Source organism: Muntiacus reevesi, chromosome 10 (assembly GCF_963930625.1).
Source record: "Muntiacus reevesi chromosome 10, mMunRee1.1, whole genome shotgun sequence".
NCBI classification, from domain to species: domain Eukaryota; kingdom Metazoa; phylum Chordata; class Mammalia; order Artiodactyla; family Cervidae; genus Muntiacus; species Muntiacus reevesi.
In genome coordinates, this window is record NC_089258.1 from 20,386,474 (window position 1) to 20,401,765 (window position 15,292).

General features: G+C 43.8%; 1 long non-coding RNA gene across 1 annotated transcript in view; it reads left to right on the forward strand.

Moving 5' to 3' along the window:
- Nucleotides 1-15,292, forward strand: part of LOC136176808 (uncharacterized) — a 66,748-nt gene that overhangs the window by 18,160 nt on the left and 33,296 nt on the right. The gene's annotated exons all lie outside the window — the stretch shown is intronic.

The following is a 15,292-nucleotide window of genomic DNA, read 5'->3' on the forward strand; positions in this document are numbered from 1 at the left end:
AGCAGTCCAAGGGACTCTCAAGAGTCTTCTCCAACACCACAGTTCAAAAGTATCAATTCTTTGGCACTCAGCTTTCTTTATAGTACAACTCTCACATCCATACATGACTACTGGAAAAATCATAGTTTTGACTAGTTGGAGCTTGCTGGCAAATAATGTCTCTGCTTTCTAGTATGCTGTCTAGGTTGGTCATAGCTTTTCTTCCAAAGAGTAAGCATCTTTTAATTTCATGGCTGCAGTCACCATCTGCAGTGATTTTGGAGTCCCCAAAAATAAAGTCTGTCACTGTTTCCACTGTTTCCCCATCTGTTTGCCATGAAGTGATGGGGCCAGATGCCATGATCTTAGTTTTCTGAATGTTGAGCTTTAAGCCAACTTTTTCACTCTCCTCTTTCACTTTCATCAAAAGGCTCTTTGGTTCTTCTTCACTTTCTGCCATAAGGGTGGTGTCATCTGCATATCTGAGGTTATTGATTTGTCTCCCAGCAATCTTGATTCCAGCTTGTGCTTCATTCAGCCCAGCATTTCACATGATGTACTCTGCATGTAAGTTAAATAAGCAGGGTGACAATATACAGCCTTGACATACTCCTTTCCCAATTTGGAACCAAGCTGTTGTTTCATGTCCAGTTCTAACTGTTGCTTCTTGACCCTCATACAGATTTCTAAGGAGGCAGGTCAGGTGGTCTAGTATTCCCATCTCTTGAAGAGTTTTCCACAGTTTGTTGGATCCACACAGTCAAAGGCTTTGGCAAAGTCAATAAAGCAGAAGTAGATATTTTTCTGGAACTTTCTTACTTTTTCAATGATCCAATGGATGTTGGCAATTTGATCTCTGGTTTTTTTGCCTTTTCTAAATCCAGCTTGAACATCTGGAAGTTCACAGTTAACGTACTGTCAAAGCCTGGCTTGGAGAATTTTGAGCATTACTCTATTAGTAATCTGTTACTCTAACCCTAACCCCAACAAACCCTCCAAGGGAATCTGATACAACTCCAGTTCAGGAGGCACTGAAATAAGGGAGATGACCACAGCTGTGACACCCTCCTCATGGAAGCTAGGGTTGAGGGGGTGGAGAGGAGTTCTCCAAAAGCAGTAACAAGGAATGAAATTAATTTTAGGGGTGTTTCCCTTGGAAAAGGAAATAGCAACCTACTCCAGTATTCTTGCCTGGAAAATCCCATGGACAGAGGAGCCTGGCAGGCTACAGTCCATGGGATTGCAAAGAGTCAGACATGACTGAATGACTGGGCTTTTTGAGCTTCCCTCAAGCTGACAGTAGGTGGCTGAGGGGCCATGCAGGCGAGCGCAGGGCCGCTCTGCAGGGTGATGGGCCACCCACTCCCCGGTGCTGGGTCCTTCCCTGTGGCCCCTGCCCTGCCTCGTGCAGCCAGTAACCAGCAGGCCCAGGAAAGCCTGGGAGGGACTCTTTGTACACTGAACCACGCACAGACAGATGCTCTCCCTCCCATGGGGTCAGGATCACAAACCTCAATTCACGTGGGCTCAGCTGGCCTGAAGGCCAGCCTCAACGCCAGCACCTGTCTGCAGTATGACGCTCGTACAGAGAATGTCTGGATAGAGAAGAGGCAGAGCGGGTCCGGCCTGGGTCCCCGGACACAGATGTCCCCATCGCCCATCCCCCCTCACCCCACATGCAGCACATGCTCTGGCGGAAATTTTATTGCTGAAAATTAGACCCAACTAAGCAGAAGTAACATGGTGACCCCTGGCAGCCTGCTTCTGGGGCAGCTGCTCAGGTCACACCCAGGGGACAATCTGAGGCTGAGGCCAGCTGTCCACTCCCCAGCCCCACCCCTCCCCCACAGGGCAGGGGCTGGCGGCCTGACCACCCCACAGCTCAACCAACAAGGTCGGGGTCAGGCTGGACAGTTTGTGGACTTTATGGATGTTAAAAACAAAGCAGCAGGCTAGCATCTTCTTGATCATTTGTTAAATCCCAGAAGCTTTCAGCAAAGGTTCCCTCTGCCCTGGATCATCTGACTTATTTAGGAATTCTCCCCTTAACACAAGGGGTGTGATATTTGGAGAGTATTCTCCATAATCTGGATCTGAATATACACATATACAGGTTTCCCAGGTGGCGCTGGAGGTAAAAAAAAAAAAAAAAAAAAAAAAAACCCACCTGCCAATGAAGAAGACATAAGAGATGCAAGTTTGATCCCTGGGTCAGTAAGATCTCCTGGAGGAAGGCATGACAACTCACTCTAGTACTTCTGCCTGGAGAATTCCATGGACAGAGGAGCCTGGAGGGCTACGGTCCACAGGGTCACAAAGAGGAGGACACGACTGAGGTGACCTGGCATGCACGCATACACACATACAATGTCAGACAGCAGCATTCACGCAAAATTTCAGAAGCATGTCGGCGAGCACCAATTTATACTCTGACACCCACAGACATATTTGAACTCACCAAGGCTGAGACAGAAATAAAGGCGGGGGAACACAATGGGCCTGGCCACGACCTGCCTAGAGACCTCCACGGCCACCACCTTCAGCTTAGACCTGGTGGTTCCAAGCCCCGGGTCTAGCCAGCCCATGGAGCCTCCCAGGTGGTAGCATCGCCACCCAAGCAGGACCTAGGATGTAGTGACCCAACGGCCTAGACGTCCGGGAAAGGAGGATAAGATAGGAGATAAGTTTAAAATTGTCCTTTCCGAGTCATTTTTGTGAAAACGAGGCAACACTCCAGGAAGAGCTGAGCAGTTCCTACCATGAGTGAACCTCACATTCAAGGTTGCAGCTTCCATTAGTGCTCAACTCCAGCCGCTGCCCCAGCACCAGGGTCTCCTTGAGGGGCCAGCCAGGGGCACGGCCTCTGCTCTGCCTGTGAACCACGGGCAGAGCGGGTGGGCTGGCGGCAGGGTCCCCGGGCCTCCCCCCTCTGTGGGGGAGCAGCTGGACCTCGGATTTTGCCCGCTGTGAGTGGCACCACAGAATGTGTGCGACCGGACTAAGTCCTGGAAAGCCAGATGGTTGAGAGCGTGCGCATCACAGCCTCCCAAAAGGTGTGCAGTTGTTCACCTGAGTCCGACCGGAATACGCTCTCTCTGAGTCAAGAAAGTCCTTCTGTGACATTTCCTTTCTTAATGTCATTCACAGTAGCAGTAATAGAAATAGTAACATCAATCGTGCACTTCTGTGTCAGGTGCTGTGCTGACCATTTTACAGTCAGGCTCTCACTTAATCTTCATAATAGCCCAAAAAGGTAGCACTCCTAGCATCACCAAGCCAATCAATGGGAGAAGCTGAGGCTCATCAAGTTATGAAATATGCCCAGGGCCCCAGCGAGTAGTCAGGACAGAGCTCTGCCTTCTGACCCCAGAGCCCACCTTTCTTCTTCTTTAAAAAAAAAATGAAATAAAATTTAGATATCATCAATATATGGGTTTCCCAGGTGGCGCTCGCAGTAAAAAACCCAGTAAAGAACCCCCCTGCCAATGCAGGAGACATCAGAGACACAGGTTCGATCCCTGGGTCAGGAAGATCCTCTGGAGAAGGGCTTAGCAACCCACTCCATTATTCTTGTCTGGAGAATCCAATGGACAGAGGAACTGGGTGGGCTATAGTCCATGGGGTCACAAAGAGTCAGACACCACTGAAGTGACAGCACAGCACATAATCAACATATAACATTGTGTAAGTTCGAAATGCACAAATGACCTGATGCATTTGTATGTTACAATAAGATTACTGTAGCCTCATTGGCCACCTCCGTCTTTCACATAATTATCATCTTCTTTTGTGTGTTGAGAACAGTCAGGATCTAGTCTCTTAGCAATTTAGAACCTTATTTTTTTTTAAGGTCCACCCTCTTATTTATCTTGGAGTATTGCCAAAGTCCTAGAGTTGGAAGAATTCTTGTTTGAATGTTTAACTCAAGAGTGAGAGAAGCTGGGTGATCATTTGTTCATTTGTGGGATGCTGGCTGACACGTGTCAGTGAGAGGAAGGCCATCGTGCTGTCACGAGGAGACTTAACACCACAGGGCCTGGGGACAGGAAAGTTCCCAGGGGAGCAGGCCCGTGGGACCGGGTTTGCCCTGGGTCATTCTCCACCATCCCCTGCAGCAGGAATGCCCTGCTGAAACTAGTTAAGAAACTTGCACTAGAATATAAGTCAACATTCTGCTTCCTTCACTGAGAGTCTTATTTTACAAAGAAAGCCTTCCCAGGACAAAACAATGTACTTGGCAACGCACTTACTCTGCATTCTGGCACTAACTCCTCTCTTCCTGGGTGTAGCAGTTATGGACCAGTCCAAAGAGCATACTCTGTGTGTACCCCATGGCTCCCCGTCCACCTGGGGTGACCATGTTCCTTACCTGAGCTCACATATCACTTCTGCTCCGGCATTCTGTGGGTGAAGACTTAGCCACATGACACAGCTCACTGCAAGGCCATGAAAGATGAGCCGTGTGTTGGGCCAAAAGAGATCACTTAGCCCAACAGACCTTTGTCTGGGAGGAGGAAAATCCTGAGGATCCTGTGTCTCTTATCTGTTCCTTTCTGCACGCTGGCATGAGGCTCCCCACTGCAGTTGAGCGCCGTGGGGGACATTTCTGTTCTACTTTCCTTCTAGTTGCCTAGGAAGATCACACTTCCTGCCCCCTTGAAGGTAGGACCCTAAGTCCAGTGACGGATGTCCTTGGAAGAAGAGGAAAGGTTGAACACAGATGCATAGAGAAGGCCGAGCAAAGACAAAGAAGAGGCCGGAGTGACACAGCTGCAAGCCAAGGACCGCCAAGGGCTGCCAGGATCACCAGAGGCTGAAAGAGATTCTGTGCTGAGCCCCCGCAAAGCAAGAAGCCCAGCCTACACCCTGGAGTCAGACTCCGGCCCCTGGAACCAGGAGAGAACAGATTCCTGTTGTTTAAGCCACCCAGTCTGTGGTACTTCATTACAGCAGCCGCAGAAAACCCAGAGAATCCCTAAAGGACTTTGTGGAAGTTTTAGAACATGTCCAAAAATTCTAGACATGACTGTGAACAAAAGAGAGAGCCCATTCCCCTCAGTTCAAACATGTGACTTTCATCTGAGGTGCCGGACGGGGTGGAAATGATACCACGTGTCTTCTGAGGTCAGGTCATGAGAGGTGACAGCTGGCTCTTCTGCAGGCCATCCCTGGGACCCCTGCCACCGTGCTCTGAGGAGGCCCAGGCCACATGAGGAGGCCACAGGTCTTGGCGGACAGCGCCAGCAGAAAGAAGTCCCGGCCGAAAGCCAGCATCAGCCTCCAGATGTGGAGTTGGGGACGTGGAGATGACCAAGCTAGAGTGACCACTACCTCCTGAGGAGTCCCGAGAGGACGCACCCTCTTGGCCAAGTGGCCGCAAACCTGCAGGGCGGTGAGCCAAGCCTTGCTGTTGCTTCACAGAACCCAGCTTGGGGATATTTGTTTTGCAGCAGTGAAGAACTGATGCAGGGGCATTCACCACAGAGAAGAGAAGACCAGAGAATTACGATTGTGACAGGGACACTGGGGAAATTTCAGGTTACATAGGAGAGCCCAGACTGGAGGGGAGGGGAGGCTGCCAGCCAACAGCCAATGTGCAGAAACTCAATCCAAAGACAGACCCCACTTCTCAGACACTTTAATAACCTAAGTCTAAGGGCAGGAAATGCACTCCTGCTGGCCCCAGTAACTTGGATGCTTCCTCTCTCACAAGGAGTCAGGGCTGAGAAAGAGCCTCTGTAGTACCCCCGCCTCTATCACACCAAGGCCAGAGTGAACCAGGAGACAAGGCATGTTCACCCAGCATGCCACTTCTCAGGGCTGCCCACTGCTTCTTCACAGTCGTATATGACTGAAGCAACTTAGTAGCAACAGCAGCAGCTAGGATCTCAGAAACTCATTCAAGACAAGTCCTACTGAACAAAGACTAGCCCCTGAGACAGGCCAGCTTTAAAGATGGATTTGATTCAATCTGGATTCCTGAGTGTTAAGGAAATTTTAGCAACATATATCTGCCTTGCTACACTCTTCTAAGTTAGATGAATTTCTCATAATTTTTTCCAAAAAGTCAGTCAAGGAGTCCTGATTTTTCAGATAGTACAGTATAGAATCCCTAATGCTCAAAGTAAATGTCACAGCAAAGATAGTCTGATGGAGAAACAGAATGACAGAAACATGTCTCCCCACTCTGCTAGAAGATCCGCTAAAACACCCTTCAGCTCTCAAGTGGCAAGCATCAGGATTAATATTAAATGGGCCCAGACCCATCTCAGTACAGATCAGACTCATGGCAGGAATTCAGGAGATGGCCTTCCTTTCAACTGTTATTGTAATGAGCATTATTTAAAAATCAGTGCACTCCATTTAAAAAAGCATCTTCTGTCCGCTCTCACCACTTTTCTTCAATATTGGATATTGTTTGATTTCCTGGGGCTGCTGTAACAAGCTACCACAAACTCAGTGCCTTAAAACCATATATATTTATCAAAAAACAAAGCAATCAAAAAATGGGCAGAATGCCTAAATAGATATTTCTCCAAAAAATGCATACAGATGGCAAAAAAAAAGCACATGAAAAGGTGCTCAACATCACATCACTAATTATTGTTGTTGTTGTTGTTGTTGTTTAGTTGTTAAGTCATAGCCACCTCTTCTGTGGCCCCGTGGAGTGGCCTGCCAGGATCCTCTGTCCATGGGATTTCCCAGGCAAGAATATTGGAGTACGTTGCCATTTCCTTCTCCAGGGGAATCTTCCTGACCCAGGGATCAAACCCATGTCTCCTGCATTTTTTACCACTGAGCCACCAAGGAAGCCCCTCACTGATTATTAGAGAAATGCAAATCAAAACTACAATGAGGTATCACTTCACACTGGTCAGAATGGCCATCACCAAAAGCCTGCAAACAATACATGCTTGAGAAGGTGTGAAGAAAAAGGAACCCTCCTACGCTGTTGGTGGGAATGTGAATTGGTACAACCACTATGGAGAACAGCATAGAGGTTCCTTTAAAAAATAAAAATAGAGCTACCATATGACCCAGCAATCCCACTCCTGGGCTATATCTAGAGAAAACCATAATTTGAAAGGATGCAAGCACCCCTGTGTTCATTACAGCACTGTTTACAATAGCCAAGACATAGAAGCAACCTAAATGCCCATGGACAGGTGAATGGATAAGGAAGATGTGATACATATATACAGTGGAACATGACTCAGCTATAAAAAGGAATGGATTAATGCCATTTGCAATGACATGAATAGACCTACAGAGTGTCATACAGAGTGAAGTCAGAAAGAGAAAGACAAATATCATATAATGTCACTTATATGTGGAATCCTGAAAAATTATACAGACGAACTTATTTGCAAAGCAGATATAGGGTCATAGGTATAGAAAACAAATTTTCAGTTACCAAGGGGAGAAGGAGATGGGATGAATTGGGAAACTGGGGCCGACATGTGCACACCACTGTGTATAAATAGACAACTAAGGGGGATAAACTCCAGGGCACAAGGAACCCTGCTCAGTGCTCTGTGGGGCACTAAATGGGAAGGAAATCCAGGAGTAAGGGAAACGCGTATGTAGGTAACTGATTCCACTTGCTGTACAGAAGAAAATAATGCAACATTTTAAAGCAACTATATTCTAATAAAATTTTTTTAACATTTTAAAGACACACAGATTTATTATCTTAGAGCTCTATAGGGTAAGAGTCTGACACAGATCTTACTGGGTTAAAATCAAGGTGTGGATAGGGCTGGCTTCTGCTGGAGGATCTTGGGGAGAATCCATTTCCTTGCTTTTTCAGCTTCTAGAAGCTGCCCACACTCCTCAGCTCACAGCCCCTTCCTTTATCTTCAAAGACAGCAAGAAGCAACTTTAGTCTCTTACCTCATTACTCTGACCTCCTACTTGCCAACTTCTTGCCTTTATGGTTATACTGGGTCCACCTGTATAATCCAAAATAATCTCTTGAAGTCACTGGTGAGCAACCTTAATTCCATCCACAGACTTAATTGCCTTTGGCCATGTCAACTAATTTATTCATTTTCAGATATTAGGATTAGAACATGCACATTCTAATGCCATTATTCTGCCTACCATAGAAGTCCTTGTGAGAAAATTAAATAAAAGGCATGCAGGTTAAAGAGGAAGAAATAAAACCATCTTTATCTACCTCACAAACTACCTCACAAAGACATGAAACTCTGTGTAGAGAAATCTAAGGAACCTACAAAAAGCTGCTAAAGCTAACAAATGAGCATTACAAGGTTGTAGAATACAAGGTCAATATACAAAAATCCATTGTATTCATATATACTAAGAGTACAATGTAAACTGGAAATTTTTGTAAATTACAAATGCAATGAAAAATTAGAACATTAAAATTTTAAATCTCATTTATAATGTTATCAAAGAATATGAAATATTTTAGTGTGGTTATACATAAATTTGAATAAATTTATTATTACATTAACAGATGCACAAATGATAAAATGAATCTGAGAAAACATAAACTGTAATAAATGGAGCGCATATCATGCTCATGACTTGCTATTGCTGAGATGTCAATTCTCCACAAACTGATGAATAGATTTTGTGCAATCCCAAACAAAATCTCAGGAGTCTTTTTATATAGAAATTGAGGAGCTACTTACCAAATGTATGTGAAAATACAAAGAACCTAGAATAGCCAACTCAGTTTTGAGAAAGAACAGGGTTTAGGACTCACACTTCTGATTTTAAGATGTATTGTGTGTGCTGTGTGCTTAGCCCCTCAGTCATTTTCAACTGAAAATAGTCACTCAGACTCTTTTTGACCCTGTGGACTGCAGCCCCTCGGGCTTCTCTGTCCATGGGAATTGTCCAGGCAAGAATACTGGAGTGAGTTGCCATGCCCTCCTCTAGATCGTCACAATCCAGGGATCGAACCCAGGTCTCCCACATTGCATGCAGATTCTTTACCATCTGAGCCACCAGGGAAGCCCTAAGGTGTGCTATAAATGAACAGTTATCTAGACAGCATGGTATTAGGGTCTCAGTGAAATAGATACACAGACCAATAGAGAAACATAGTTCAGAATTAGACCCACTCATACAGAGCCGGTTAGTTTTTGGCAAAAGTGCCAAGGCAATTCAATGGAAAAATTATAATCTTTTCAACAAAAAGAGCTAAAACAAATGGCTATCCCCACGAAAAACAGGACAAAACAATTAAATTCAACCCCTACCTCACCCTTTTTCCTTTTCAAACTGTTCATGGAGTTGTCACGGCAAGAATAATGGAGTGGTTCACCATTCCCTCCTCCAGTGGACCACATTTTGTCAGAACTCTCCACTATGATCTGTCCATCTTGGGTGGTCTTGCACAGCATAGCTTCCTTGAGTTTCACAAGCCCCTTCTCCACAAGGCTGTGATCTCAAAATCTTCAAGCAAAGCTTCAGCACTACATAAACTGAGAAATTCCAGATGTACAAGCAGGGTTTAGAAAAGGCAGAGGCACCAGAGATCAAATTGCCAACATCTGTTGGATCATAGAGAAAGAAGGGAATTCCAGAAAAATATCTACCTCTGCTTCATTGACTATACTAAAGCCTTTGTCTCTGTAGATCACAACAAACTGAAAAATTCTTCAAGAGATGGGAATACCAGACCACCTTACCTGCCTCCTGTAAAACCTATATGCTGGTCAAGAAGCAACAGTTACAACCTTACATGGAACAGCTGACTGGTTCAGAATTGGGGAAGGAGTACGTCAAGGCTGTGTATTGTCACCTTACTTATTTAACTTATATGCAAAGTACATCCTGCGAAATGCCAGGGTGGATGAATCACAGGCTGGAATCAAAGTTGCCAGGAGAAATGTCAGCAACCTCAGATAAACAGATGATACCACTGTTATGACAGAAACCAAAGAGGAACTAAAGAGCCTCTTGATGAGTGTGAAAAAGGGAAAGTGAAAAAGCTGGTTTAAGACTCAACATTAAAAAAACTAAGATCATGGCATCCAGTCCCATCATTTCATGGCAAATAGAGGGAGGGAAAGTGGAAACAATGACAGATTTTATTTTCTTGGGCTCCAAAACCACTGCAGACAGCCATGAAATTAAGACACTTGCTCCTTGGAAGAAAAGTTATGACAAACAGCATATTAAAAAGCACAGACATCACTTTGCTGACACAGGGCCATATAATCAAAGCTATGTTTTATCCAGTAGTCATGTATGAATGTGAGAGTTGGGCCAGAAAGAATGCTGAGTATCGAGGAACTGATGCCTTTGAACTGTGGTGTTGGTGAAGACTCTAGAGAGTCCCTTGGACTGCAAGGAGATCAAGCCTGTCAATCCTAAAGGAAATCAACCCTGAATATTCATTGGAAGGACTGCTGCTAAAGCTGAAGTTCCAATACTTTGGCCACCTGATGAAAGAACTGACTCATTGGAAAAGACCCTGATGCTGGGAAAGACTGAGGGCAGGAGAAGGAGGTAACAGGTGAGAGGGTTGGATGGCATCACCGATTCAATGGTCATGAATCTGAGCAAACTCCAGGAGACAGTGATGGCAGAAAAACCTGGCATGCTGCAGTCCATAGGGTCCCTAAGAGACTTAGCAACCGGACAACAAAAATCTCACACTGTATAAAAGACTAATTTGAAGTGGCTCATAGATTTAAATGAAAAAGCTAAAACTATGAACTTTTACAAGTAAACAGAAATAAAATCTTGGTCTCCTGGGGCTAGGCAAAGACTTCTTAAATTGGACCCTGAAGCATGAATCATATATTTTAAAACCTAGGAAAATAGACTTCATCAAAATTGAGGATATTTGCTCTTCAAAGGACACCATTAAGCCAAATGAAAAGCCAAACCACAGATTGTAAGAAAATATTTGCAAAACATGTAAAAAAACTTCTACCCAGAATATATGAAAAGCTGTTACAACTCAGTAATAAGGAGATAGCCCAACCTTTTCTAAAGGAGTAAACTATTTGGACAGTTCACCAAAGTTATCAGATGGCCAATGAGCCCATGAAAAGATGTTCAACATCATCACACAATAGGGAAACACGAAATAAAACCACAATGAGATATAACGAAACACCCACCAGAATTTTAGAGACTGAAGATGCCAAGTGTTGGTGAAGATGGAGAGAGAGACTGGAACTTTCCTGCGCTGCTGGTGGGAATATAAAATGATACAGCCACCTTGGAAAAACAGTTTGGAAGCAGCATCTTATGAAATTAAACATATATTAACACTAATCATCTGACTCATCAGTTCCTTTGTTCTGTATTCATTTGACACAGGAGAAAATACACGCCAGCACAAAGACTTCTACATGAACGTTTATAGCCATTTTATTCATAATATCCAAAAACTAGGAACAACCCAAATGCCCATCAAGCGGTGAATGGATTAAAAAAATTGTCTTCTATCCATACAGTGAAATGTCACTCCCCAGTTAAAAGGAACAAATTACAGAATCAGTTGACATGGATAAATCCTGAAAGCATGGGGCTATCGGAAAGAGGCCAGACACGACAGGTCACACGCTGCATGCATGATGCCATGGGCATGAAACCACAGAAAAGGCACCAATGACAAAAGTAGAGCAGTGATTTCCAGCAGGCGGTCTGGGAAAGGGCTGACCACAGCAACTGCACGAAGGAGCTCATCAGGGCGACAAATCTGCCAGATAACAACGGTGAGGTGATTTCAAGACTGTACGTAGGTGTTAAAACTCTGGCTTATGGACCTAAAATGGTAAACTTTATTCTGTGTCAGGTATACCACTCCCCATAAAAGTGCCCATAAAAAGGGAGAAAAAAGTTTTTGAAAAAAACATATTATTGGACTTTCCTGGGTGCACGTGGCTAAGACCTGCCTGCCAAAGCAGGAAACGTGGGTTTGACCCCTGGCCCGGGAAGATCCCACATGCTGCAGAGCATCTAAGCCCCTGTGCCACAACTATTGAGCCGCGTTCTAGAGCCTTCGAGTCGCAACTACTGAGCCCATGAGCTGCAGCTACTGAAAGCCATCCGCCCTAGAGCCTGTGCGCTGCAACGAGAAGCCCCTGCAATGAGAAGCCCTCACACCATAGGTAGAGAAAGCGCACACGAAAGCAATAAACAAACGAGCAAACCACATTCTTAATTGAGGGCCACTTTGAAGAGAGCTGGAAGGAGTATACTCATTTGAGGATTATATTAAGTTGAAATTTAAACTTTAACAACAGCTCAATAATTTAAGGCTGTGCCACGCCCTGCTCAGAATGCTAGGTCAACAACAACAACAAAAAAAATGGGGGCACAGCACCATCTAGTGGTCAAATTGTATATTTAAAGTACTAAAGTGTTGGAAGGTAACTGACAAGAAAAGGTCTAGCAAAAAGTTTCACTTAATGCTCCAGAGTAATTTTATACCATTTAACACTTACTAGTAGCAAAAAGTTGAGAAATCTAAAAATCTAATTTTTAATGGCAACCAATATCACACTTCAGAGACATTCTCATTTTGAAAGTGAAAGTGAGCTTGCTCAGTCGTGTCCGACTCTTTGCGACCCCGTGGACTGTAGCCTACCAGGCTCTTCCTTCCATGGGATTCTCCAAGCAAGAATACCGGAGTGGGTTGCCATTTCCTTCTCCAGGGGATCTTCCCGACCCAGGGATCGAACCCGGGATTCCTGCATTGCGGGCAGACGCTCTAACCTCTGAGCCACCAGGAAAGCCCAATTCTCATTTTAATTAGAAACAAACCAAAGTCTCTTACTTAATGCAGAAGATTCAAAAATAAGTGAAATAGAAACTAGACATACAATCATCTTAAAAGATAAAACAAAAATATTGCAATTAGAGGATATGGAGTAATGTACTGAAAACAGTCATCTTAAAGTTTTTATAATGCATAAAGTCATCAAATATATGAATAAAGGGTAAAATTAATATATTTTCTATGACACAACAATCACAGAATATAATTTGTAATGGGAAATATTCCATTAATAGTACCAGAAATAGCAGCAACAAAAATACAGAAAACACCTATTGATAATTCTAAGAGCAATGTATAATGCCCAAAGAAGAAAACTCAAAACTTACAAAACAGAGTACAAAAAAGTTTATATAGTGAGACATATTATTGCTTGATGGAAAAACTTGATAGAATATGTATGTCTCTCTCTTCAATTTATCTATTTTATGGAACTTAAGTCAAAATCATCACAGTATTGTTCTGGAACTTGTTCATATAATTGAAGCTAATTCAAATTATGCATATGTATATAGGGACAAAAAATGGACCATGCTATATTGCATGTGTGTGTGTGTGTGTGTGTGTGTGTGTATTTGGCATCATACAGAATGCAACTTTTTGCAACATGCCTTCCTGAGCACAAAATTACCTCTCTGAGATGTATTTGTGTCATTGCACATGGTAGTCATGTGGACACATTTTTAGGATTACAGATGGTGCAACTCTTCTCGAATCTCCTGGTGCACACATGAACACATCTGGGAGCAGACTTGCCACGTCACAGGCAAGTGCCCAGTCAGCCTCATGCAGATGAGGAAGTGCTCATGCAGATGAGGGGCAGTACAACAGTGGGTGGGGTCTTTGGGAGGTGATAAGGTATAGATGACTTCATGAGGATGGGGTCCCAAGATGGGATTAGTGCCCTTATAAGAAGCTGCAGACAGCTAGCTTCTCTTCTCCTCTCCCTGTGAGGACATTGTGAGAAGGTAGCCATCTGCAGCTTGGGAGAGGGCTTTCATGCAGAACTGAATCTGCTGACACCTTGATCTTAGACTCCCAGCATCCAGGACTGTGAGACAATGGCTTTCTGTTGGTTAAGCCACTCAGTCTGTGGTGTTTGTTTCTGGCAGCCTGAGAAGACTAATACAGCATATCTCAGCTATGAAATTTTGCATTTGTTGGTAAGGGCTAAAATATTGCTGCCTTCATTTATAAATTTTCCCCAAAATTGTTTTCTTATTTCAGTCAGATACAGTTTGGAAACTGCTGATTCCATAAATTTTAGATTGCAATGACATGCTCGTATCAGTATCACTATTTCTGAAGACCATTAAATATATCATGTCTAAAATGTTCAATTATTTTTAACCATGCAATAAAAAATATTGCAGATTTTGATAGCATTTTCTAAATGTTTTTCATTTGCATTATCAATATCCTCCATAATATTTGTCCCCAAGAGTATCTGTCAAATTTTTTATTGCATGTAATCAATTCATAATGTTCCTTTATATTTTTGCTTTGATGATTACAACATTTCTCTTAAACCATGAACTTACCAGTATATTACTGCCAACTCTGATAAAAATGTGTTTGATAATTTCAACTTTTAACAACTTTCAAGTAACATTTGCATCCAACATTCATGACATTAACAACAAAAATAAGCCACTCATTTTTCCTGAAATTAACAAGTATTTCATGCCAGATAAAGGTCTTATTTGTTTCACTGTAAGGTATCGCAGTTTATGAAACTTTTGTACCTGTTACGGATTAATTCCGAAAGCTTTCACCAGAAATACAAATCTCTTTTCAATGCATCAGGTGTTCTGTCAGTGGCATTTTTTTTTCTTGGATGGAGTCCTTCTTGGACCTCTCTTCTGCCGCTGCTCCCTGAAGTTGCCCATTCTGTAGCCTCAGTTCACAGGACCCTCAGGGCACTTCAGGTAACAGGTCATCTTGAGATTCCTTTACCTCTCTCTTACTTCCTGGACCTCCTATTTCTCTCTTTCTCTCTCTCCTTTAAATTTCTTAATTTGGCTTCACGGGGTCTTAGTTGAGGCACAAGGGATCTTTAGCTGTGGCATGATGGGCTCTAATTCCCTGACCAGGGATTGAACCTGGGCCCTTCTGCATTGGGAGCTCAGAGTCTTAACAGCTGGACTGCCAGGGAAGTCCCTCCTCTCTTTCTTGATCTGCTCCTTCATTTTGCTGGAGAATATCCACTAGTAGCTTCCTGAGAAAGGGTATCTGCAGAGCAAGTGCCTCAGGAATTGGCAGGACTGAAATGCTGTTTTACTAACTTCCTCCTGACTGCTGACCCTTCTGGCTCTAGGGTCTCTGCTGGACATAATTTCCCTGAAATCTCAGGACGGCACTCTTTCACTGCCCCCACCACATGGTAGGCTCGGGTCCCTTTTCTCCCCCACACTGTCAGATGTTAGGGTCATCTTGATCTCAATTGTTTGTGTTTTGACCTTCCAGACTCTGTGCTTTGGGGAGGCTCTTTTTTCTTCCATTTTGCAGGACACCCAGAGAATCTTTTCAAACTGGAAACCC